Here is a 26359-nt window from a genome sequence, read left to right on the forward strand (position 1 = left end):
TATAACATATAGTTATATATACATATAATAAATTAGTTATTATGAATATATATAAAAATATATATAATTGTTATTTAAATTTATTTTATTTTATTTTAAATTTAAATTTCAAAATTAAAGGGAACTTCCCCTTAATTTTCTCAATCAGACGTGAGTGGGTCAGTTTTTTGGTTTTTTTTTTCATCTTCATCGTTTTTCACAGACTCTGTGTGTGGATTCCGCAAACTCTCCCAATAAAAAGAATTTTTCTCTCCTCTAAATATTATTCCCTCTTCCCAAAATACACAAAGCCCACATATCATGTGGATTCTTATCCCAAAAGAGAATGCGGAGGTCTCACTTGTGGTGATGTCATCATTGGATGTTCGTGTTTCAACGAATTGTTATTGACTTGTTCGAGGATTTCGTGAAGATCTTTGGCTTCAAGACTAAGCACTATTCTTCCTCTATTTTAAAGTATGCTGTAGTTTTTCTTGTTAATGCATAATTGTTTGTTGTCCAAAATTTTTGTTATGTGAAAATAAAATTGGACCGATTCCGCTTCCGCTATGAAACTTTAGAGTGTCTTCAAACCTTTCACTACATCTCATACTTGTGCCCACCACCAATTTTCCCTCCTAAACATTTTTATTCTCAAAATCTTTCTCCTCAATCGCATCAGTTTTACAATCAATTCACTCATCGCCCTAATTTTCTCAATATTCCATAATTTTCTTCAGCATTTCCACTGAATTTTTCACCTAATCCTTACCCGTCTCTACCTACACCACTTTCTGTGAAGCTCAACGACAACAATTTCCTGCTCTGGGAGAATTAGCTGCTGAATATTGTACTTGCAAATGGTCTTGAAGGCATTTTGTATGGCACGGTGACAACTCCTCATAATTTTCTGGATCAACTTCAACTTCAGCCGAATCCTGATTCTATGGTATGGGGGAGGTATAATCGGTTTATTATATACTGGATTTATTCTTCTTTGTCTGAGGAAAAGATGGGTGATATAGTAAGTTTAGGCACTACTTCTGCTATCTAGGTATCTTTAAAACGAAGTTATGATTCTAATACTACTGAAAGAATTATGGGATTAAAAACTCAATTACAGAAAATACTTAAAGATGGTCCGTCTGTTAGCCAATATCTATCTCAATTAAAGAGGTTGCTGATAAATTTTTTGTTATAGGAGAGCCTATCTCTTATCGTGATCATCTTGCCCATATTTTAGATGACTTAAGAAGTGAATACAATGCTTTTGTCACATCTATTTAGAACAGATCTGATCATCCCTCTCTTGAAGATGTTAGGAGTCTTTTGATTGCTTATGAGACTCATTTGGAGAAGCAGAATTCAGTTGATCAACTTAATGTTAATAAAGCTAATCCTCCAAAGCCTTTTAACTTCAACTTAAGACAATCCTCCCTTCCATTCCCGAATCAAAACCAACAGGCCATGCCTTCTATTGTCCCAGGTAAGTCCCAGAACCATCCAAAATGGCCACCCAAACCCAAACCACAATGTCAGATATGTAGTAAATTCGGTTATACAGCCTTTACTTGCCATCAACGCCATAATCTTTCCTTTCAACCAAACTTACCTCAAGCCCAGACACATATGGCTTCCGTTCATTCCAGACCCCTCCACGGTACCTGACTACTAACACCTGATGAAGGATGGTTGATGGATTCACGAGCTACACATCATTTAACTCCCGACTCATCTTCATTATGCACCTTATACCTTATCATGGTGGTAAGCAAGTCATGGTGGGCAATGCTAAGCATATTCTATTTCTCAAATTGGTTCTGTCTCATTCTATAATTTTGTCAAAACGTGTTTTACTTCAGCATGTTCTTCATACTCCTGATATGTCCAAATGTTTCATGAGTATTTCACGCCTTTGCAAAGATAATCAAGCTTATGTTGAATTTTATACTTCTTTCTTTCTTGTTAAGGACCTGAAATCCAAGAAGATCCTTCTTCAAGGCAAACTCGATGGTGAATTGTTATCACCCGTCTTCCGATCCTTCTTGTTCATCTTCCAATACATCTTCACCTTCCGCTGCTGATTTTCTGTCTTCGATTTCAGCTTGGGACATCCTGCTTCCTCTAGTTTGAAGCAAATTTTGGTCTCTTGTAATGTTCCTATTTCAAAGACTCATGAGTTTTGTAATTCTTGTCAACTTGCTAAGTCACCGTATTCCTTTTCCTACGTCTCAAAGTCACACTAATGCACAATTTGAACTTGTGCATTCGGATTGTTGGCTTTTTAACCTTTAACCTCAAATTAATTAATTTTAATTAATTAATTAATTAATATTTTGAAGATAACAAACCTGTTTTTATTCATTAACAATTTGAATATTTTGAAGCGTCTATTGCATAGAGCTTGGAACAACGGTTCCAACGTAATTTGAATTGCTCAAATTGAAATTCAAATGAAGAAGATAGGATCGAAACAAACTTAATGGAAAAGTGGATGTAGGCCGATTGTGTCGAATCATTATAAAATTCTTGGTGTCAATTTAATTGCTCATATATGTTTATTTTGATTGGTAGTTCTTAAATTTATATATCCTTTACCAACCATTTTATTATATTTAAAAATTGTGTTTTAAAGTGTGATGGTTAATTTCTTTAATTCAAAGTGAAATTATTTGTATAGATTTATTGTTTAAATTTCTTGTTAACAAAAAGTTTGTTAATTTTTTTAATTAGGCTTACATTAGTAAAAAGTTTTAAAATTAGTTTCATTAAACCTATTCACCTCCCTCTCAAGTTGCGATACTACCATTGGTATGAGAGCCTGTTGTCTCTTGTTTTGATAAAAATTTCATAAATCATTTTAGATTGATACCTATTGTTTGAGTTCTCACTCTTACAATTGGTATTAGAGTAGACAACTCTTCTACGAAAAATTACATTTCAAATATTATTTTGGTACTTGAAGTATCTTATTAATATTTTGAAAAATTATTTGAAAAGCTTAATTGCTTGAGCTGTGGAAACTTTAGATCATTGTGTTGAAAGATCTCCATTCTTTGATGGTAGTAAAAATTATGATGTTTAGAGAAATAGAATGAAATTTTTTATACTTTCTATGGATTTTAACATTGTATATGTTCGTGAGCATGATTTGTCAAAATTGCAAATAAATAATGAGTTGCTTACTTTTAATGTCAAAGCTATAAATTGTTAGCATAAATTCTTTATATCTATATTGAATAGATAAACCCTAGGATTATTCATGTCAAATTGTCAAGAATAACATACCGGATTCCATTACAAAATTGATGATAGCTTCAAGATGTTGATGGATGATTATGGTCTTCCTCAACCAAAACTCCGAATGCCCTTAGTGGGATCTCTCTAGATGGGATTCAAGAAAGACTGAGTGCTTAATAGCCCTAAGGTCTCTTTATATACTAGTTCAATTAGAGCTTCTACCCATTAAGTTCATACTCAATTAGGAATCTAAGGCCTTAATTAATTAGATCACATAATAGGGCCCAATCTAATAAAATAACCCTATTAATCCACATACATAGCCCATACTTTAATTAAACATATTATTATTTAAATATGTCTAACAATCTCCCACTTGGGCTATGTCTATATACCTAATATAATTAAATCAAATAAACGTTAAACGCGCATAAACAGGTTATTTCAATAATAGAATTCCCCTTTAGTTCAATTCGGTCCATCTCCTGTATTAACATGGAATCAAGGCGGCTTTCGTCACTACCCTTATGACTAAAGCTTCCTTGATCACCAATTCCAATACATTTAATGATATAGATCAAGTATGGATGGATAACATGGAAACTACATGCAAAGTGATCTGGATCATGTCTGTTTCCAACTGGTCCAAATTCCTTAATGAGATCATTAAAAAAAAAAAAACTTTATGCTAAACTGCATGCATGATAAATAAGTTCAGATAATAAAACACAAACCATCAACTTTATTCTATATAGAAAATAAACAAAATAAGGTCAAAGAACATCCTCAATAACAAACTTCCACTAAACCATGGAATCAGAAAAGTGACTAACACCCATGTGAGCAACATGCTCATGAAAAACTTTAGGTGGTAAACCTTTAGTCAATGGATCTGCCACCATAGAATTTGTTCCTATGTGTTCTATCGAAATTTGACCATTCTGAACTCTTTCTTTAACACCCAGAAACTTTACGTCTACATGATTTGACTTCCTATTGCTTCGTCGTTGTTGGAATACATTACAGTCGACTTATTGTCACAAAATAATTTTAGTGGTTTTTCTATGCCAACCACTATCTGCAGTGACAAAATTTCACAACCATATTCCATGATTGGATGCTTCATAACATGCTATAAACTCTGCAGCCATGGTAGAAGAAGCCATAAGTTTTGTTTAACACTTTTCCAGGATACAGCTCCTCCAGCCAACATAAAGATATAGCCTGAAGTAGATTGCAAAGTGTCTTGACATCCAGCATAATCAGAATCATAATACCTAATGATCTTCAAAACTTCCGATCTTCGATAAGTGAGCATATAATCTTTTGTTCTCTGTAAATACCTTATAACCCGTTTGGCTGCTTTCCATGGTCCATCCCCGAGTTACTCAAATATCTGCCTAATACTCCAACCATGAACGTAATATCTGGACGCATACATACTTGAGCATACATTAGACTTCTAATGGCCGATGCATAGGGAATCTTCTGCATCTTCTTAGTCTCGAGTGTGGTCTTGGGGCATTGACCTAAATAAAATTTATCACCTTTAGCGATCGGGGTATCTCTCGGCACACAGTTTTTCATGCCAAATCTACTCAAGATGTTTTCAATATAGTTCTTTTGTGACAATCTCAAAATACCTTGAGAACGATCTCGTAGTATTTCAATTCCTAATACAAAAGAAGCACTAAGATCCTTCATCTCAAAATTTCTTTTGAGAAATCTCTTAGTGTCATGTAATAAACCTACATCATTACTAGTATGTCATCAACATGTAACACTAGAAAGATTGATTTACTCCCACTGAACTTGTGATATACACAATCTTCCACAATGCTCACCTCAAAACCAAATGAGGTTATCATTTCATGGAATTTGTGATACCATTGACGAGAGGCTTGCTTGAGACCATAAATGGATTTCTTTAATTTGCACACCATAGACTTTGAATTATTAGACACAAAGTTTTCTGGTTGTTGAACCATATAAATCGTCTCATCAATGTTCTCATTCAGAAATGCAGTTTTTACATTCATCTGGTGTAGCTCTAAATCAAAGTGAGCTACCAGTGCCATGATTACCCTAAAAGAGTCTTACGATGAAACCAGAGAGAAAGTCTCTTTGTAATCAATATCTTCCTTTTGAGTAAAACTCTTTGCAACAAGATGAGCCTTTTTCGATATTGCCATGTGAATCCCTTTTGGTTTTAAATATCCATTTACAATCTATGGGGTTTCACTCCTGATGGCAGTTCGACAAGTTCCCAAACGTCATTGTCTTTCATGGATTTTATTTCCTCTTCCATGCACTTATCCACTTTTGAGAGTTATTATAAAACTTGTTGGAAGTTGATTGGATCATCTTCCATTACGCCCACATCATCCTGATGTTTTTAAAGAAACACAATATAATCATTTGGAATTGCACTTCTTCTCTCTCTAGTAGATCTTCTTAGTGGCACTTCTTAAGTTGTTGAGTTTGAACTTCAGGTTCAACAACGGGGACTTCAATGTTGTCTTATTCTATAATTGGTTCAATAATGAAGTCAGGAATTAGAGCCTGAACATCATTTATAATGAAAAGAAACCAACAAAAACAACTTTCCTTATGTTATCTTCCCCTTAAACTCAACATTCTTAAGGAATCTAGCATTTCCTGTCTCAAACAATGATCTAGAAGTGGGTTCATAAAACTTGAAACCTCGAGAGTGCTCAGAATACCCAACAAAATAGCAGCTAATAGTTCTTGAGTCCAATTTTCTTTTATTAAGCCTATAAAGCCTAGCCTCAACTGAACAACCCTATATGTGAAGATGCCTAATGCTAGGCTTCTTTCTTGTCCATAACTCATAAGAGGTTTTAGCTATTGCTTTACTAGGTACCCTATTAAGGATATATGTTGCAGTCATTAGTGCCTCACCCCAAAGGATTTTGGTAGAGAAGAATGACTAATCATACTTCTTACCATATCCTTAAGTGTTCTATTTCACCTTTCCGCTATACCATTCATGCTGAGTTTGCCCGACATAGTGTATTGCAGGACGATTCCACATTCCTCTAGGTATTTAAGGGCCCTGGACGTTGTTCACCTGATCCATCATATCTACCGTAATATTTACCACCACGATCAGATTTGACAGCCTTAATTTTCTTTCTAAATTGAAGTTCAACTTCAGCTTTGAAAGACTTGAAAACGTCCAAGGATTGAGACTTCTCATGAATTAAATATAGGTACCCATATCTTGAATAGTCGTCTATGAATGTAATAAAATATTGTTGTCCATTCCAAGAGGCCGTTGGGAATGGACCACAAATGTCTGTATGTATTAGTTTTAAGACGTCTGAGCATCTGTTGGCACCTAATTTTTTTTATGTTTGTCTATTTTCCCTTAATACATTCCACACAAACGTTGAAGTTACTTAAATCAAGGGAATCAAGAATTTCATCTGGCACACATTTCCATAATGTATTCCCTTATGTTTCCATTGCTCTTATACCTCATAGAAGTTAAAGAAGTCACTACTTGCTTTCCCTTTCTCATTTTTAGCAAAATATTTCTCAATTTGAGCAAGGACCTCATTGGCATTTTCACATTCCGTGATAGAGTCTCGAAAAAACTCCGGAATGGATTGCCTAATGATCATTAGACACATGCGATTTGATCGTTCCCACTTCTCTATATTAGCTGTATTTGGTTGTTCCTCAGTAGAAGTAGGTTTATCGGTCCTTAATGCAAGGTCCAAATCCATAAACCCAAGAAGTATCTCTAGGATTTCTTTCCAAATCTTGAAGTTCGATCCATTAAATTAGGGATTGAACTTAGATTTCCAGATATTTGAGTAAGACCAACTGAAACAATAAACAACAAAACATATGCTCACAATTAAAACATAACAAAATAATTTCACATATGTGGTGGGTCCCTTTAACAAGATACCTAGCACAACATTGATGTCCAGCCTTTGGGCAAAAAACACCAACTGTAAATGGTACTCTCAACGTAGTAATCAAGGTACTGACAATTAACTCTGTAAAAAAAAAAAATAGCCTTTCTTTGGACTGACTACTTTTCACAGGAGCAATCCTTATAATTGCCACATACTCATTACCACATGCATACCCACAATTTGGCCAAATAATTATCTTCCTCTGGGCCGATAATTATCCGCATAAATTCATGAATATGCACATCTTATATTTCATAATTAAAACGATCTAGATAATAGAGGCTACTTTTGTAATATATTATTTTTGACCAATTCAATCTAAAATATAAGATACAATAATATTAGGAGGAAGAACACCAAATAGTCTTTTACAAAATTCACTTAATAATTGCATACACATAATATAATTAAAGTAACATAAACATGTGAATATCACAAAAACAATCAAATTGTAGATTTTAATTCACAAACTTATCCATCAAGAACTAAGAACCCTTTTCAAGAATTTCACCAAGTTATTAATCAATAAAACTTAGAAACGCAGGCAAGAAGTTCAATCAGCAATTAATCCAAATAGTTGACAAATTCAATATTATCAAACTATTAAAAAATAAATTCACTAAATTCAATCAGTTTTTTTTTTTAAAATTAAAAAAAAAAACCACCAGTTTCCAAAATTATCAATCACAATTCAATTTTTTTTTAAACTCATATTCATCAATTAAGTATTAACATAACTTTTCAGTTAAAAAAAAAAAAACAGCGACAACATTAACTTTTCTATTATTAATCAAATTTAAAACCGAACTCATAAAGTCATCCATTAAGAATTGAAGAAAAAAAAAACTGATAATTAAAACCAAGAACCGCCGGCAAGACTTTAATCGGTAATTGACCGATACCTTCGCCCAACGGCAACTCCAGTCAGTCATTAACCGAAAGTCTTGATGGGTAAAACTTGCAGAACTAAAGACCTAACTCTTTCGATCGGTCTTTAACTTTTTTCCAATAGATTTCATCACATTGGTGGACTTTTGTCAAGAATGTTGAACTGAACATCCTTAATTTTGACAATAATAGAACTAAGGTTTTTTTTTCCTTAAAAAAAAAAACTTTAAGAAACCACCTTTAATCAAAATAATCAACCAAAAAAAAAAATCACTTTAATCTACCACTAGCACATCATTCATAATTGGTGATGGGTATGCCAAATACCACAGACAAGAATACGGGTTGCAAGAACACATATTGCCAAAGAAAAAAATGACCGCCGAGATTTCCATCCTACCATCGATGAGTTTACAATGCTGCTATAATAAACCGACCATTTTTTTTAAATTCTTTAAATTCTTTACCGAAACCAAAATTTAATTAATAATGCCAATGGAAAATGCATAAACTAACAATCCAACATGAAATTCATGCTCTGATACCACTTGTTAGCATAAATTCTTTATATCTATATTGAATAGATAAACCCTAGGATCATTCATGTCAAATTGTCAAGAATAACATACCGGATTCCATTGCAAAATTGATGATTGCTTCAAGATGATGATGGATGAATATAGTCTTCCTCAACCAAAACTCCGAATGCCTTTAGTAGGATCTCTCTTTAGATGGGATTCAAGATGAGTGCTTATTGTTTTGGTATATATTGGGGACCATAGCCCTAAGGTCTCTCTTTATATACTAGTTCAATTAGGGTTTCCATTAAATCCTAATTAACTAGGAATGAGCTTCTTCCTTTAAGTCCATCCTGAATCTAGGGCCTTAATTAATTAGATCACATAATAGGGCCCAATCTAATAAAATAACCCAATGTGATAAATTATTAATCTACATACATAGCCCATACTTTAATTAAACATATTATTATTTAAATATGTTTAACATAAATATCATAAATTATGCATTGGATAGAAAAGTATGTGATAAAATTCTACATTTTGATTATGCATATGACATTTGAAATTTTCTTGATAATATATATAGTGTAGAAATTTTCCTTGTACTAATGATTTATTTGATGTGAAGGATAATTGTAGTCCTCAAAATCAAGAAAAGTTTCATGAAGAGAAAAAGGAAAAAGGTGTTCAATCCTCTTTATGTTTGATGGCTCATTCGGATAACAATTCTAGAGATGAGAGCGAAGAAAATGAGGTAATTCATAAATCTGTTTCTTACCATGAGTTGTACGATGCTTTTGAAGATATTCAACTTGATTTAGAAAAAATTAGCTCTAGATATTTGAAATTATCAAAGAAGTTCAAGGCATTGTCTTTTGAAAATAAATCTTTGATAGAAGAAAATTCTTGTTTAAAGAATAGGGCCAATAACACATTGTTGCATAATTTCTTGTTGTGATGAAAAAATTGACTTGAATGATAAAATTATTTTTCTTGAAAAAGGGAATGATGAACTCAAATTTTTGTCACGTGAATTGAATGATTTAAGAAATAAAAATGAGAAATTGGAATCTTTCTATTTGGAACTAAATGGTGAAAATATTAATTTGAAAAATAAAATTATTGATTTAGAAACTAGCAATACTTCTTTAGAAAAAGATAAAATTTCTCTTATTGACAAGATTAAATTTCTTGAATATGATATTGATGAGAGAAATAATCTTTTGCATACGCTTAAAGAGAAAGAATTACTTGTTAATAAAGAACTTGGAGTTACAAAAGAGTTTATAAAGAAATTGTCTGTAGATACGCAAAACTTGGATAAAATTATTGACTTATGTATACCATTTAACAACAACATAGGATTAAAATATATAAATGAAAATTCATCATCTACTTCTAAGACTACTTTATCAAAGTCACATTTATTATGTCTAAAAATATTTTATCTAACGTGTCCAATTTTGTTGAATCTAAATTTGTGCCAAATGTTAGACACATCAATGGAAATTCAAATTTGTGCATAAACAAAATCATGCTCAACCAAATTGTGCTTAATGTGAAATTTGTGCCTAAACATATTCATGAAAAATCTAAATGTATGCATAGTTCTAAATTAGTGTCTCGACATGTAAACGCTAGAAATGTGCATGAAAACCTAAAATTTGTGCCTACATATCATTATTGTGAAGTTAAAGAACATATTAGACAAATTGTTTCAAATTTAAAAATACTCTTAAAAAGATTATCTTTGAGAAAAAAAAAATGTGAAAAATCAATTAGTTATAAAGAAATTCTTGCCAAATAGTGTATGAAACTCTTGTAGCAAAATTGGTCATAAACTCAATATTTGTTACTTGCCATAGGTCAATAATTTTGGAACTAACTTGGAACGAGTTCCAAAATCTTTGCTCACTAGCAATGAAGGTCCCTAAGAAATAGGCACCAAAATCTTTTGGTTGAGCTTTCCTTGTAATTATGATTCAAGAAGCAACTTGGACTTTAAATGGGGAACTAATTCAAATTGTAACAACTTTTATGGCTTGCTTGAATCTAACAAAGGAAAATAGTTTTTTTTTTGTAATTTAATATTTTTTTTTATTATTGAGATAATTATTCTTCTAGTATCTTTATGAATGCTTTTTTTTTTTTTTTTTTTTTAAGTTTGGATTTAATGGCATGAGAAATGAATGTATATCTATTTGGCATTTATCTATTTTGCTTATAATTTGGCTTTTTTGCCAATTAGATGTTTTGCTCTATCGTTGTATTTTTCTTGAAAAGTTTTAAGCTAAAAGGATATTGAGTTTGAAATAGTTTGATTATCCTTTGGATGAAATTGATTAGAGTTTTTATTAAATACCTTTTGAGCATGAAGTTATGCATATTCTATGGTTTATATTGTTGAATGAAAATCATTTAATCCATAAAATTGCTACATTCTTGAATTCCTAGTAGCATATATTCAAAATTAGTATAAATTCATTTGTGTTGCTTCCATACTTATATTGTTTTGCTAATATGGCTTTGCAATTATTTGGTATCATTTGTTTTACAATTGGTGTTTATGTTATAATATTTGATAGTTTGGTATATTAGTTGTTTGATTTACTTGAGTTATTTTATCTACTTGGTGTTTATTGATTTTTCTCATTAGAAGGAGATTGCTTGATTTTAAGAGGAGTTATGTATTTTATGTATGAATTCTATGTATGAATGAAATTAATTCACATATTAGTTTATTGATGTGTGCCCCTCTTATTTATATTGTTTATTCTTTTAGAGGGAGTAATTGTCTAGAGAGGGACTCGGTTTAGTGATTAGATCACAAACCAATTGTTCACTAGAGGATCAGTGGGACTTAAGAAGCAAGATATAATCTTGGGGGTAAAACAACTTTTGACCCAACCGTTATTACGAACAACCTGTGAAGGGTTGACTTATTAATCATGGTTATATCGAGTGGACATAATATATCTACGGTGAGAAGAGTGCAACTACTGGACTTTAGTGGAGTGACTCGGTAGTAAACGAATGGTAGTTAATTAGGTTAAAGAGTTTAGACAATTAATTATGGATCGTTGGAGCCCATGATTTGTAGGTCCATGAGGTCCCTCTACTAGCTCATATTGGACTAAACCTTAGAACAGTATGACGAACGAATTTGAAGTGTTCAAATTAGATTTTTGGAGCAAAGCGTTAAATATATACGATATATTTAACCTAATGTTTAATTGTGAATTAAACATAAAGAGAGAAAATAAGAGATATTTAAATAAGATTTAAATATCAAGATTATGAATAGTGATTCATATCGATTGGGATTAGTGTTGGATTTAATATTAATTTTAAAATTAAATGGAGTTGGTCAAGATTACATTAAAAATCAAATTGTTGACTAGGTCAAAAATGCAATGGAAGTCAAATTGTTGACTTTTGATTTTGAAGGGAAAAAAAGTCAAATTTGTTGACTTTGGACTTTGAGAGTCAAACTTTGACCATTGACCAAGTTAGTGCAAAAAACCAACAAATTGTGAGTGAGAAATGCCAATATTTGCATTGCTAAGAGTTGTCTTCATTTGAAGACACTTGCCCCACTAAATCCCACTTTTAGTTAGTGGATTTTTTAGTGTTAAATTCTCATCAAACTTAAAGTTACATGTTTTACATGTAATGGTCTTTAAAAAGAATAGTTTCTTGAATCTCAAAGCTTCTAAGCCATAGTGAAATTTGATGAGATTATGTGATAATCTCATTACAATTTTATCTCAAAGACTTAATCTTTTCCTCTCCAAATTAGTCACCCATTGGATTCCACCATTCTATTCTAAGGTTGGAGAATAGTTGGGAAGACTCTCGTGGTGGTCTACGAACCGTTCATGAGGAGATTGGAGCTAATTTAGAGAAGATTCAAAGTCTACAAAGGCTGTATTTCTACTTCCCTTTTATTGTTTTTAATTGCATGTTTCTCCTTTGTGATTAACATAATTAGAGTAATTTAGATCCATTTTGTTCTGCTGCGCATGTGTTCATTCCATCACCTTTGAATTGGCAACTGCTCTATCTGGAACCACTTCCAAATCTGTCAGGAATTTTTTGAGCTATATTGCTTATTTAGCTGATTCACATGTAGCTACATATTCAACTTCCATAGTGGAGTTAGAAATACAACTCCGTTTGATACTTCTCCATACTATAGCTCCTTCATTTAAAGTGAATATTGATCCTGAAGTAGATTTTTTAGAATCTACATCAGTCTGAAAATCAGAATCAGTGTATCCCGTAAGGATCAAACTTTTAGCACCATACACGAGCATATAGTTCCTTGTTCTATGAAGATACTTGAGGATGTTCTTAACTGCAGTCCAATGGCTATGTCTAGGGTTGGACTGAAACTTGCTGACTATTCTGACTACAAAGCATATGTCGGAATGTGTACATAACATCACGTACATCAAGTTCCTGACTACTAATGCATAAGAAATTCTTTTCATTTCCTCAACTTCTTGAGGTGTCTTAGGACACTGTTCCTTAGACAAATAAATTCCGTATTTACAAAGTAGCATACCCTTTTTGGAATTTTGCATATTATATCTTGACAATATTTTATCAATATAAGATGTTTGAGATAGCGATAGCGTTATGTTCTTGCGATTCCGAATAATTTGGATTTCAAGAATATATTGTGCATTTCTCAAATCTTTCATTTGAAATTGTGATGCTAGCCATCTCTTTACGTTAGCAAGGAATCCTGTCTCATTCCCAATGAGCAGAATATCATCAACATAAAGTACCAAGAAAGCTACAGTCTTGTTGACTATTTTCTTGTATATACAAGGTTCGTCAACATTCTGCAAAGCCATAAGATTTGATCCTTGTGTCAAATCTTATATTCCAAGATCAAGATGTTTTTTTTAATTCATAAATAGATCTATTAAGCTTGTAAACTTTTTACTCCCGATCCTGTTCAATAAACCCTTATGGTTGAGACATATAAATACTTTCATCAAGATGACCATTCAAAAAGGTTGTCTTGACATCCATTTGCCATATTTCATAATCATAGAAAGCAGCAATGGATAAAAGTATTATAATAGATTTAATCATGACAACAGAAGAAAAGGTTTCTTCATAGTCTACTCACTCTCTTTGGGTAAAACTTTTTGCCATGAGTCTGGCTTTGTAGGTTTGTACCTACCAGTTTAGTCTCGTTTTCTCTTGTAGATCCATTTGCAACCAATAGGTTTTACCCCAGCTGGTTGATCTATAAGTTCCCAGACAGAATTTAAGTACATCGACTCAATTTCTAGGTTTATGGCTTTTATCCATTAATCTCTATAGACATCATCCATTGCCTGTTTAAAGGTCAATGGATCCTCTAAGCCATCATCAGGTAAGATGAGTTGAGTTTTTGTTAAATCCATATAGCAGTTAGGCTTTAAACAACCCTCTCACTACGTCAAGGCATTCTCAAGTCATGAGAAGGATGTGATGGACTAACAACTTTTGTTGAAAGACCAGTTTGATCAATAACTTTTGTTGATTTATCTGTAGATTCTCTTGACATCTCATCTAATACTAGTTTACTGCGAGGTTGATGATTTCTTATGTTAGAGTTAGAGGTCAAAAGACGACATCCAGGTGATAGAGTTAGAGGTTAAAAGATCTCATCTTATTCTAACTTATGGTATTTCATATATATTCGAGATTTGTTTCCTTAGTCCTCATGAGTCTTTTGAGTCTTTTATTTGTTTCGACTCTTTTGGGTCACTTGAATCTTTCGATTCTTTCTTTTTACCTTTTTTTTTTTATCATATTCTAAAAAACTCAAATTCGACTTGTCTGGTTCTTTTTGAAAGACGAGGAGCCTTTTAACCTTACGAGGCTATATTGACTCATCCAAGAAGGGACCAGAGAAATACAAGAATTTCTTTATGAAGGATTATATCAACAGTAGCAGAAGCACAAGGATCATCTAAGAACTCAAATTTACTAATTTTGGCAAAATATAAAGCATGCTTTTGTAGAAACAAGTAAGTTTCAAGACATATCTCTTGTAGAACTTCTTCAAAGCTCCTTCACCAGCTGCTATCTTCTCCAAATCTTGTTGTAAACCACATCAAGATCCTCCCCATTCTTGGTGCTCTAGATTGAGTTGTGGGGCTCAAAACAAGCTTGAATCAAGAGTAGAAGGAGAAATGCTCACTGCAGAAAATCAGCTGAAGAACTCTTTCTTCAACCAAATTTTCTCTCAAAATCTCTATAGATTGCATGCCCGATTTTCACTCCAATCTCTTCATTATATTGCAGATCAACATGCAAAGAGAAGAGTTGCATGAGTTACAACTCATGCTTGGAAAAGACAAGACAAAGATAATGCCATTTGAGTGAGCTACTTGGTGGTGGATAATAGAAAAACCTGTTTTTCCATTTTATGTGTTTTGTTTGTTTTATTTTATTATTTTTTTAAATTTTATCATAAAATAAAAAATTTGATTTAAAAAATCTATTTGATTTTAAAAATGAAAAAATTAATTAATTTCATAAATTAATTATTAAATAAAACTTAATTAATTTAATATCAAATATTAAATTAATTTTAACACCTATCCATCTTTATATATTTAAATCATATTTAAATATATAAATTCTCTTATTTTTTTTAATTCTAAAATTAAACATGTAATTATATCTCATATAATTACTAATTTCCTTAATTCTAATTTGAACGATTCAAATTAACTTATCACGTTATTCTAGAGCTAGTTTATTACGAGCTAGTAGGGGGACCTCGCAGACCTACAGATCATAGGCTCCAACGATCCGAGATTAATTGGCTAAACTCATTAGACCAAAGTAATCCCCATTTGTTAACTAATGAGTTACTTCATTAAAGCCCATAGTTGCACTCGCCTCACTATAGATATATTATGCCCATATGATTTAACCATAATCAGTAAGTCGACCCTTCACAGATTGTTCGTAATAATGATTGGGTCAAATATCAATTTTACCCCCGAGATTACATCTTATTCCTCAAGTCTCTACTGATCCTCTAATGAACAATTGGTTTGTGATCCAATTACTAAACCAAACTCTCTCAGCCCAGTGAGAGGGTGGGGCCCCTTGTTCAAGACCTGGATTCATTACTTGAGAGAACAACCTTTCTCCTATCGCTAAATCGGGTAGGCGTGAACTCTGTCTTGCACCCTATGTCCCCAACTATCTATCTAGTCTTACCCCTGAAATGGAAGTCTTATTGAGCCGACGCTGTTGAGCCAACCTTCAATTATGCAAATCTAAGGGAAATCTCGAAAAAAAGAGGAGTTCATAGTTAGCTCAGAATTAAGATCGAGTTACCTAGGTCATCTGGATGAAATAATCAGTCTTAAACAGTAAACAACGTTATAAAGTAAGAGTGACTTATTTCTTGGTTTTGATCTTATGCAAACTCATTGCATAGCACACCCTCACTTCTCATGTCATAACATGTATGAATTAGGATCACATCATATGTAGCACTTTACAACTCTTTGTAACAACTACAGAGTAAGCCGCATCCTATGGTGTTACCAGAATAATGTACACAACCTCATTCATTTACCATAGATCATTTTGACTATTTACTCGAATATGATCCACTCTTATGTCTCCACATAAAGTTCAAGTACTCATACAATAGTCATGGGTCTTAGTTTATTGGATTTAGACTTTCATACAATTTATGAGATCAATAACAAGTATATTGATTATAGAAGATGTTTATTATTTTACAATCTGCGAGTTTTTAGGACATAAAACCCAACAATACTCCCACTTGGACTAAAACTTCAGTGGATCAATATATACAAATATATACAATGTTAAGTTTACATGGAGAGAATAAAATGTACAAATACAATAAGCTAGGGCATTTCAATACCCACAAATTGTCCCACTTGCCCAAGTGATACAAAACTCGTAGACCTAGTCCTACTAGTGGCTCTTGAACACTTCAGCCGAGAGGGCCTTCGTAAATGGATAAGCTAAGTTGTCTTGGGAAGCAATTTGGGTGACGACGACGTCTCCTCTGTGTACAATCTCCTTGATGAGATGGTACTTCCGTTCGATATACTTTCCTCTTTTATGGCTTCGTGGTTCCTTTAAATTTGCAACTGTGCCACTATTGTCACAATAGAGAGTGACAAGCAGGTGCATATTAGGAACTACTTCCAGATTTGTCAAGAATATTTTGAGCCACACTACTTCTTTTGCTGCTTCGCTTGCAACTACATACTCAGCTTCCATTGTGGAGTCTGCAATACAACACTATTGATGCTCCTCTACACAACTGCTCTGCCGTTAAGAGTGAATACTGACCCTGAAGTTAATTTCCTTGAATCAATATCGGTTTGAAAGTCAGAATCAGTGTATCTAGTAAGAATCAGATCCTTAGGACCATACATGAGCATATAATCTCTCGTTCTCCGAAGATACTTGAAAATGTTTTTAACAGCAGTCCAATGGTCATAAACAGGATTGGACCGAAATCTGCTGAAAATTCCTACGGCGTAGCATATATCGGGACGAGTACACGACATTGCATAACTGCAGATGCATATGGAATTTGATTCATTTCATCAACCTCTTGAGGTGTTTTAGGACTCTGTTCCTTAGACAAATGAATTCCATGCCTGAAAGGTAAAGATCCTTTCTTGGAATTTTGCATTTTATACCTAGACAACATCTTGTCTATATAGGATGCTTGAGATAATGCTAATGTTATGTTCTTGTGATTCCAAACTATTTGGATTCGAAGAACATATTGTGTTTCTCCCAAATTTTTCATTTGGAATTGTGAAGCCAACCATCTCTTCACGTCTCGGAAGTACCAAATAAATGATTATTTGAATTGGGGTTTTGAGCATAAGCTAAATATTCTACCTCATTCCCAATGAGTAGAATATCATCAACATACAACACAAGAAAAGTGACAGTTTTGTTGACAATCTTCTTGTATACACAAGGTTCGTCAATATTTTGTTCGAAGCCATAAAATTTGATCGCAATGTCAAATCTTGTATTCTAGGATCTAAAAGCTTGTTTTAATCCATAAATGGATCGATTAAGCTTGTAAACTTTTTGCTCTTGACCCTGCTGTATAAACCCTTCTGGTTGAGACATATAGATACTCACTTCAAGATAGCCATTCAGAAAAGCTGTCTTGACATCCATTGCCATATTTCATAATCATAAAATGTGGCTATGAACAAGAGTATTCTAATAGACTTTATCATGACAAATGAAGAGAAGGTTTCTTCAAAATCTAACCCCTATCTTTGGGTAAACCCTTTTGCCACGAGTCTAGCTTTGTAGGTCTGTACTATACCAGCTTGGTCTCATTTTCTCTTGTAGATCCATTTGCAACCGATGGGTTTTACCCCTTCAGGTTGATCTACAAGATCCCAGATAGAATTGAAATACATAGATTCCATTTCAAGGTCTATGACTTTAATCCATTGATCTTTGTCCACATCGTTCATTGCTTGATTAAAAGAAAATGGATCCTCTAAACCATCATTTGGTATGATGACTTGAGTTTCAATTAAACCCATGTATCGGTGAGGCTATTACACAACCCTCCCACTACGATGAGGCATTTTCAACTTTTGAGAAGGATGTGAAGTATCAGTTTCATCAACAACTCTTGTTGATGGACCTGCTCTATCAACAACTCTTGTTGAAGAACCTGCTCGATCAACAACTCTTGTTGGTACATTTGTTGTTTCTCTGGACATTTTTTCTATTAATAGCTTACTGCGAGGTTGATGGTTCTTTATATAATCTTCTTCCAGGAAGGTTGCATTTGTCGATACAAACACTTTATCTTCTTGAGGATCATAAAAGAGACCACCTTTAGTTTCTTTTAGATAGTCTACAAATAGGCATACTTTTGTATGGTGTTCCAACTTTTTAGGATTTTGCACCAACACATGTGCTGGATAACCCCAAATTCTGAAGTGATATAATTTCCTTTACGTCCTCTTCAGAGCTCGTAAGGTGTTTCAGAAACACTTTTTGAGGGAACCATATGCAAAATATACACCGCAGTCCTAACTGCGTGTCTCCAAAAAGAATTTGGTAACTGAGCGTAACTCATCATGGAACGAACCATGTCCAACAAGGTTCTATTTCTTCTCTCTGCCACACCGTTCTGCTGAGGTGTGCCAAGGGCAGTGAGTTGAGACTGAAATCTATGTTCTATCAAATAGTTCTGGAATTCTATGTCCATATACTCACCACCTCGATCTGATCGAAGTGTTTTATTATTTTTACCTAATTGGTTTTCAACCTCAGCCTTATACTCTTTGAACTTTTCAAAAGTTTCAGACTTTTAGTGCATTAGGTAAACATGCCCATACCTGGAATAATCATCTATAAAAATTATGAAATATTCATACCCTCCTCTTGCTCTAACATTTAAAGGCCCATAAAGGTCTGAGTGAATCAGCTCTAGGGGTTCTTTGGCTCTAAGACCTTTTCCAGAAAAAGATCTTTTTGTCATTTTACCCTTGAGACAGGACTCACAAGGTGGTAATGAACTGTCTTCTAACTTGTTTAAAAGACCGTTCTTAACCAATCTCTCAATCCTGTTGAGATTTATATGACCCAGTCTCAAGTGCCAAAGATAGGTATTTGAAGAAATCTTCCTCTTCTTATGAGTCCTAGTAGTTTTAAACATCTCTATGTTCAAGATAGCTTTGACCTCAGTTGGTTTTAACATGTACAAGTTATTTTCTAATTTTGCAGAGCAAATCTGTTTATTTCCCATTTTGATGAACACTTCATCATTTTCAAAATAAACTTTATGATTTTGTTCTAGCAAATAAGAGACAGATATTAGATTCCTTTTCATAGAAGGAATATAATAAACATGCTTCGATAACAAGTAAATCTTGTTGTTCGAATTCAGCAGTCTCATCTACATAATTCATAATTTTAGATAAGTTGGGAGATAGAGGAAAATCCTCTGTTAAAACTTTTTGGTGTAATTAACCGCTAGTAATTTGTTTGTTGATTTGATTTTACTGTTATGTTCATCGGAAGTGAGTATACTAGAATTCGACATGCTGATAAAATTCAAACAAATTCTAATTAGCAACTTGTAACTAAATCCAAAATCAAGTTTTAGTAAAAAGTAATAATGTACCCATAATCATTATTTATTTGTAACGATGTTTTAGTGAGTCAGAATATGTGCTACCGAGAGGTAATCAGATACTCTTTCACTAAAACAAACAATTTTGACCAAACACTATCTTTGGAATAACTCTTATTCCTATAGTCGTTTAGTTTTCGTTTTCGGTCAAGATCTTCACTAACAACTTATGTGACCCGCCATTTTCAGATCCTATAGAACGGTATGAACTTGCCTCTGAAATAGAAGACAAGATCCAAGACGGAACTATAAGTCCCTATTCATTTTACTGAAACCTGTGTTGTTCCGAATCCTATGTTACAATCTTCCGAGGGGATAGCCATCGCTAAACAACTAGCAAAAGGCCGCTTAAAGCAAACCAGCAGGGGCAACATAGGAATCTCACGGTTCAAACTAATGGAGGAGACCGTGGGATATATTGACACATATCCTTCACCCACTTACTATGAACTACTTCCTCCATTTACCTTGATATTGACTCATACAAAAAACTTTTCGAATGAAGGCCACTTCCAGGGTGACACGAAGCGTCATATGAGTCTCATGGCGTAAACTATATGGAGACGTGGCAGTTGAAATCTATATATCGAATAATAGACTTATGTTTGAACAACTTCCCCTTATTCACCGAAATCTATATTTAAGCTAAAAAATACTTTCCGAATGGAGGTCACTTTCAGGGTGACACGAAGTACCGCTTAAATCTGGATTGTGAACTCTTAGAGACGTGAGAGCTAAAAATAATTTATCATATATGTTATTCATCTCCCGTTGAAGTTTTCTAATAACTCTATCATATAGAAGTTATTAAACTGCCACTGAAGTGTTCTATTTGGGTAGATTTATACTTAGGTTCTTTTCGGCTAATAAAACAACCCTAAGTCAATATGGTTTATCCAAGTATAACTCTTATAATTGGATTTTAACCTATGATGTATAAGTGATAAACTATTTTATTACCTCACATCACTCACGTGTGCTCATAAAATCGATTACCAACGCTCAATAATTCGGCCATAATCCCCAGGTAGGAGGTGTTCCATAAAGCATAAACTTAAGTACCCTCAGCCTTAGATAGGATTATGTACCAGTTGAGTTTGTAACCTAGGTTTTATAAGTTTTAACAATTAAAAAAGGTGGTCAACCTACGTGAGCATGCAACTGTTGTTTATGGATTTTAAATGTCTAACCCAATTTTATAACAACTTATAAAACTTTAGACATGCTATTCATCCATAACATACATGAGGCATTCAACATTTAATATAACATTTATTAAAATACAATAACCCTAACATGCATACTATATATTATAACAATTATAACATACTTTCAATGCATGTAACATGCTTCCTATGGTGGGATTTTAAATCTAAATGGCATACTATATGCACATACAAGGTTTATTTAATTATAACATACATCAAATGCATAAATAATTAAACACAGACTAATATGGTTTTAGTTTTGGCAAAAACAAGCAAACAGAAGCCTAACTATTACAAATCAGCTTCCAAATCGAACCCAAGCGTCTTGAACCGGATTGGATGAGTCTGAACCGGACCAACCAAAACATTTTAAGGCTGAACTGGATTGGACCTTGAGAAAATCGGTCGAACTGGCTACTCTTGATCCAACTCAAAATCTTGCAAAGGCCAATCGTATAGCGCTGAAGATTATCGTCTTGCTCCATCACCTTGTGTGGTGGAAGGACTACATGATCACTTAGTATTTGCCTCAACTAAACAATCGTTTAGCTTTATCGCATAAAGCTACACGATCACTTAGTGTCTGTCGAAGCTAAACGATCGCTTAGCTCTATCGTATAGAACTACACGACCGCTTAACTCCATCGCATAGCTATTGTATAGCTATCACATAACTATCGCTTAGTTCTATCGTATAGAACCAAACGATCACTTAACACCATCGTCTAGCGCTTCATGTCATCATTTAGCATCCGCCATAGCTAAATGATCGCTTAGCTCCATCGTATAGAACATCATCGTGTCGTTCAACATTGTAGGTAAGCGATTGTTTAGTTACATCGCTTAGAAACTTCAACGCATCGTTTAGCACTTCGTCTACACGCCTAGCTAAACGCCTCTAAATGGTCGCTCAACACTATCGTGTAGCACTTCATCGCATCGTTTAGCGTGCATCATTGCTAAACGATCGCATAGTACCATCGTATAGTAAATTCAATGTATCGTTTAGTTCCCACGCCAAAGCTAAACAATTGCTTAATCGTATAGCAAATTAAACGCATCGTTTAGCTCCCGCAGGTAGACGATCGTCTAGCATTAAACATCACAACGACTAGCGTCCATTGCTATACGATCGCCTAGCTTTTCTTCACATCGTGTAGCGTCTGGAGCTAGACAATCGTTTAGCAACTAGAACCTCAACAACGATTCTGAGCAGAAGCTGAAAAATTGGAACAGTAGCTCGACCTTCTTCACTTGTTTCTTCAATTACATCTGAATTTCGACTCTAACGACTCCAAATAAATTATAGACTCTTGCTAACACATAAGTGCTTATAAAATAAGAGCCAATTAAAAATTTGAATGAGAAATTAAAGAGATTAAATATCCAAAACTCAGAAAACCATATCAGTGTACCAATTTCATATTTCTCATATAAACACCCACCAAACCAAAATTAAACCAAATTGAATGCTTATTTGATGCTTTGATACTAGTTGAAGAATTGTATCAACGGTAGTTGAAGTACAGGGATCATTTAAGCACTTAAATTCACTAATTTTGGCAAAATATAAAGCATGTTTTTGCATAAACAAGTAAGTTTTAAGACATACCTCTTGTAAAACTTCTTCAAAGCTTCTTCACCAGCTGTTATTGATAACTTGTAGAAATACAAGTTATTGTGGCTCAAAAGTTGGAACAATTAGGGTTTTTAATGATAAAATCTCATCTTTTTTAGAGAAAATGCATGGAATTACTCGAACACTATCAAACTTATGCAAAAGAATGTTTATTGCTAAAATACTGCGACATCAACGCATGATATTGCAGGATCTCAACAAATATTCTAAGTGTCGCAGGCAAAGTCTAACGCATGGGACATGCGTTGGAGGGATTCAATGCAAGGAAGATTCATTGATTCAAGCTATTTGTGTCAAATCACCACTTGCAAGCATGGGCATCTTCAGCGGGCGGCGTCTAAAAAAATCTGAGTGTCAGCGGCCGACCAGGGTATGGAATTTAATTCTGCCCATCATCAAGTTGGAGAAGACCGACGCCTATAAAAAGAAGAAATCCCACTAGATGAACGAATCTTTTTAGCTTATTGAATAATTTTGAAACTTCGAGACTTTAGAGTTGTGCTATGGTGACGAGAAGAACAAGAAGGAAGAGAACCACCACCATCGCCGATCAAGGAATGGAGAAACTGAGCTCGAGAGAGAACTTTCTTCCAATTCTTCCACAAGTGGTTGTACACAAACTAGAATTGAGCTAAAGAGGACAAGAGATTAAGTCCCTTCATTTCGTCTTACTTATCATTATCATCATGTCATTTGATTAAGCATTGGTTTTGTAAAGACAATCAATTTCTTTATAAATTCACATATTTGATCTATCATACTTTGCCACTGTTTATTTCTTGTTTTATGTTGGATGCATCTATAACTTCATGCAAAATTCCATTTTGAAATGCTTCAACCACTAAATCAATTGGTAAAAGCAGCTTTAGCTTAAATTATTCGAGAGAATAAGTAAGCCAACATTAAGTTAGAAACGCTTAGTACATTTAGAGATAGACGCACTGGTGTTTTATTGCATCTTGTAACTGAAGCATATATCCTAGAGATAGGTATTGTATGACATTCACATTGAGAAGTGCCGAATAGAAGTCTAACGCATAAACGGAGATAAGCAAGTCATCTCATACACATCATAATCTTGTTTGTGTACATATAACTTTGATCGACACATATCACTTGCATCAAACTCCATTTTCACACGACCCCTTATTCCCTACTTGACCTTTTTGTATCTTCTTGCACGCACACAGCAGCTTAGTGTAAATAACTCATTTCTACATTCACTTAGGATATTTCTACAACAGTTACAATGCAAGGTCTGCGTGAGTTCGACCCTGGACTTACTAGGAACCTGAGTTAGATTTACACTTGGATCTGATTCAAGATAACTTGAACGCCTATAGAGGAGTATCATGCGTCCTGTTGCATATCGTTAACGCATCAACGCGTCACTAACACATCATAAATGCAGAACCGCATCATTCACATTTACACTTATTTTTCCATTTACTTTATACAATACACTCTTAAGCTCGCATCACTAATTCAACGAATTAGTTTTTGGCGCTGTTGCTGAGGATTCAGCAACAAAACTAACCAGAAATTTTTCTTGTATCTCTTGTAGGAAAACTATAGCTGAGGGAGTATTACAAGCTAAGCCGAATCTTGTAAACATTTATGAGCAGGGAAAGCACTCCTGAATTTGTATACGACCCCGAAGTTGAAAGGACCTTCCGACGAAGAAATCGATCTAATCATCGCCGTAGGTTAAGGCAAAAATTACTCAGACAACAAACCAGGCAACAAAAAATGGCGAACGAATAAGTGAATCATAACTTAGCTCAACAGCTAGACCACGCTGCATAAAATCCTATCATAATGGAAAACAGTAGTACGCATCCCATGCGGGAGTATGCATCTCCTAGGTTGTATGATTTCTCACCAGGGATCATATATCCAACACCAGATGGGACAAGATTTGAGATGAAATCTGTGATGTTACAGATGCTCCAAACAACTGGACAATTTGGGGGGTGCTCGAGGAGAAGACCCTAACACTCACATGAAACGTTTCCTGAAGACGTGCAACTCATTTGTGATTCCTGGAATCACTCCAGAAGCTATCAGACTATTTTATTCCCATATTCTTTACGTGACGACACAAAGCAATGGGTAAGTTCTTTGGAGCCTGGAGAGATCACGACCTGGGAAAAGTTGGTGGAGAAATTCATGCAGAAATATTTCCCACCCACCACAAATGCAAAGAGGTGGAGAGAGATCATGAACTTCGAGCAGGAAGAATTTGTAACCTTGAGTGCTGCATGGGAGTGCTTTAAAGGATTAGTCAAGAATTTCCCCAATCACATATTACCATTAACCATTCAGATGGAGACCTTCTATGGCGGATTAAACAGAGCGTCTCAAATGGCAGTCGATGCAGTTGCAATTGGCGGTATCATGGACAAATCTTATAATGAAACTAAGGAAATACTGGATCGCATAGAGAAGCATAATATGGAATGGGTGGATGACACTTACGACGTAAGAGCAGAAAGGAAGAGGCGATCTTAGAATGTGAATTCTAATGACTCTAACACAATAGCCACACTCTCTGCACAAGTGGCTACTATGACAAACCTTTTGCAGAATATGTCACTGGGGAACAAATCAAACCCGCAAAAGGTAAATCAGGTAGAAACATTTGTACAACCTATGTGTAGCTGTGTGGCTGTGAAGATCTCCATTCCTACTCTGATTGCCCAAACAATTCGCAATCGGTATGCTTTATTAAAACAACTCATTCTCAAACACATATAATCCCGGATGGAGGAACCATCCAAATTTCTCTTGAGCAGATAATCAACAGGAGCAATACCAACCAGGGGTAAACAAGCAGCAAAGGCAAGAACCGCCGCCTGGATTCCAGCCAACGTAGCAGCCGCACCAATAATCCTTTAATAGAGAAGGTCATGCGTCGAGTTCATCATCTCGTTTAAAAACCTCTTAAAGGAATATATTGCTTAGAACGATGCATTACTAAAAAGCCAGGCGTCTTCCATCAGAAGTTTGAAGATCCAGGTGGGGCAGATTGCCAGTGAGTTGAAGAATCGGCAGCCAGGAGTCTTGCCCAGCAATACGGAAACCCCAGGGAATAACCACGGAGCATTAGAGTTGACGTGGAATGATGGCACAAATACGTTCAAGGTAAATGGGCAAGAGTGAAGCCCTACTTTGAAGATCGTGTAGAACGACAGAAGTCATCCCTCGTATTACGCGAAGCCAACTGAGGCTTGCGTCGAAGCATCCCTATGTTCACATCGACACATATTTCAGGGACACTTCTTCTACCTTCATTTCTTTTGCATTATGTATTTTATGACTGTGTTTGTGTTTATTTTGATTGTTTGCTTGTCTTTGTGTTACACTTTAAGTGGATTGATGATTGTTATTGCTTTCTTACTTGAGAGATTTATTTAATTTAAATAAAAAAAATTTGTGTACAACTGGAAGAAGCTTAGGATGGGAATAAAACTAATGCGTTGGACTTAAGCCAACGCATGGCCCAAACCGAAAGTACGTATCTCGAAAACACAAAGCACTCGATTGCCTAGAAGCCCTAGGCACGTTCTTTCGTCTGCGTAATAAATGAGGATGTCAGGCACCACCTGACGTCACCACGTCCTCTCCCACAGACCTATAAAATGCACACTTTCGACATTCTCTCTTCTTCCATCTCCTCCAACCCTATTTCGCGAAAACCCTAGTTCCCGAAGCTTTACCGCCTCTTCGATCAAATC

The 26359-nt window shown here is 34.4% G+C and overlaps 1 long non-coding RNA gene and 1 other non-coding gene across 12 annotated transcripts in view; one reads left to right on the plus strand and one right to left on the minus strand.

Annotated features, from left to right (window-relative positions):
• Positions 1 to 209: 209 nt before the first annotated feature.
• Positions 210 to 26359, plus strand: part of LOC150036431 (uncharacterized) — a 33853-nt gene continuing 7703 nt past the window's right edge. The window contains exons 1-3 of one of the 11 annotated variants that reach the window (XR_016529029.1): positions 210 to 456; positions 782 to 1746; positions 1950 to 2374. This is a non-coding gene — a long non-coding RNA (uncharacterized LOC150036431). The other 10 variants (XR_016529036.1, XR_016529035.1, XR_016529030.1 and 7 more) reach the window with 10 other exon arrangements.
• LOC120076922 (small nucleolar RNA R71) lies at positions 24826 to 24931 on the minus strand. Its single transcript, XR_005481669.1, has one exon. It is a non-coding gene; the product is annotated as a small nucleolar RNA R71 (small nucleolar RNA).

The sequence above is a fragment of the Benincasa hispida genome, chromosome 4 (genome assembly GCF_027475165.1).
Source record: "Benincasa hispida cultivar pf3 chromosome 4, pf3_genome.v1.1, whole genome shotgun sequence".
Taxonomy (NCBI): Eukaryota; Viridiplantae; Streptophyta; class Magnoliopsida; order Cucurbitales; family Cucurbitaceae; genus Benincasa; species Benincasa hispida.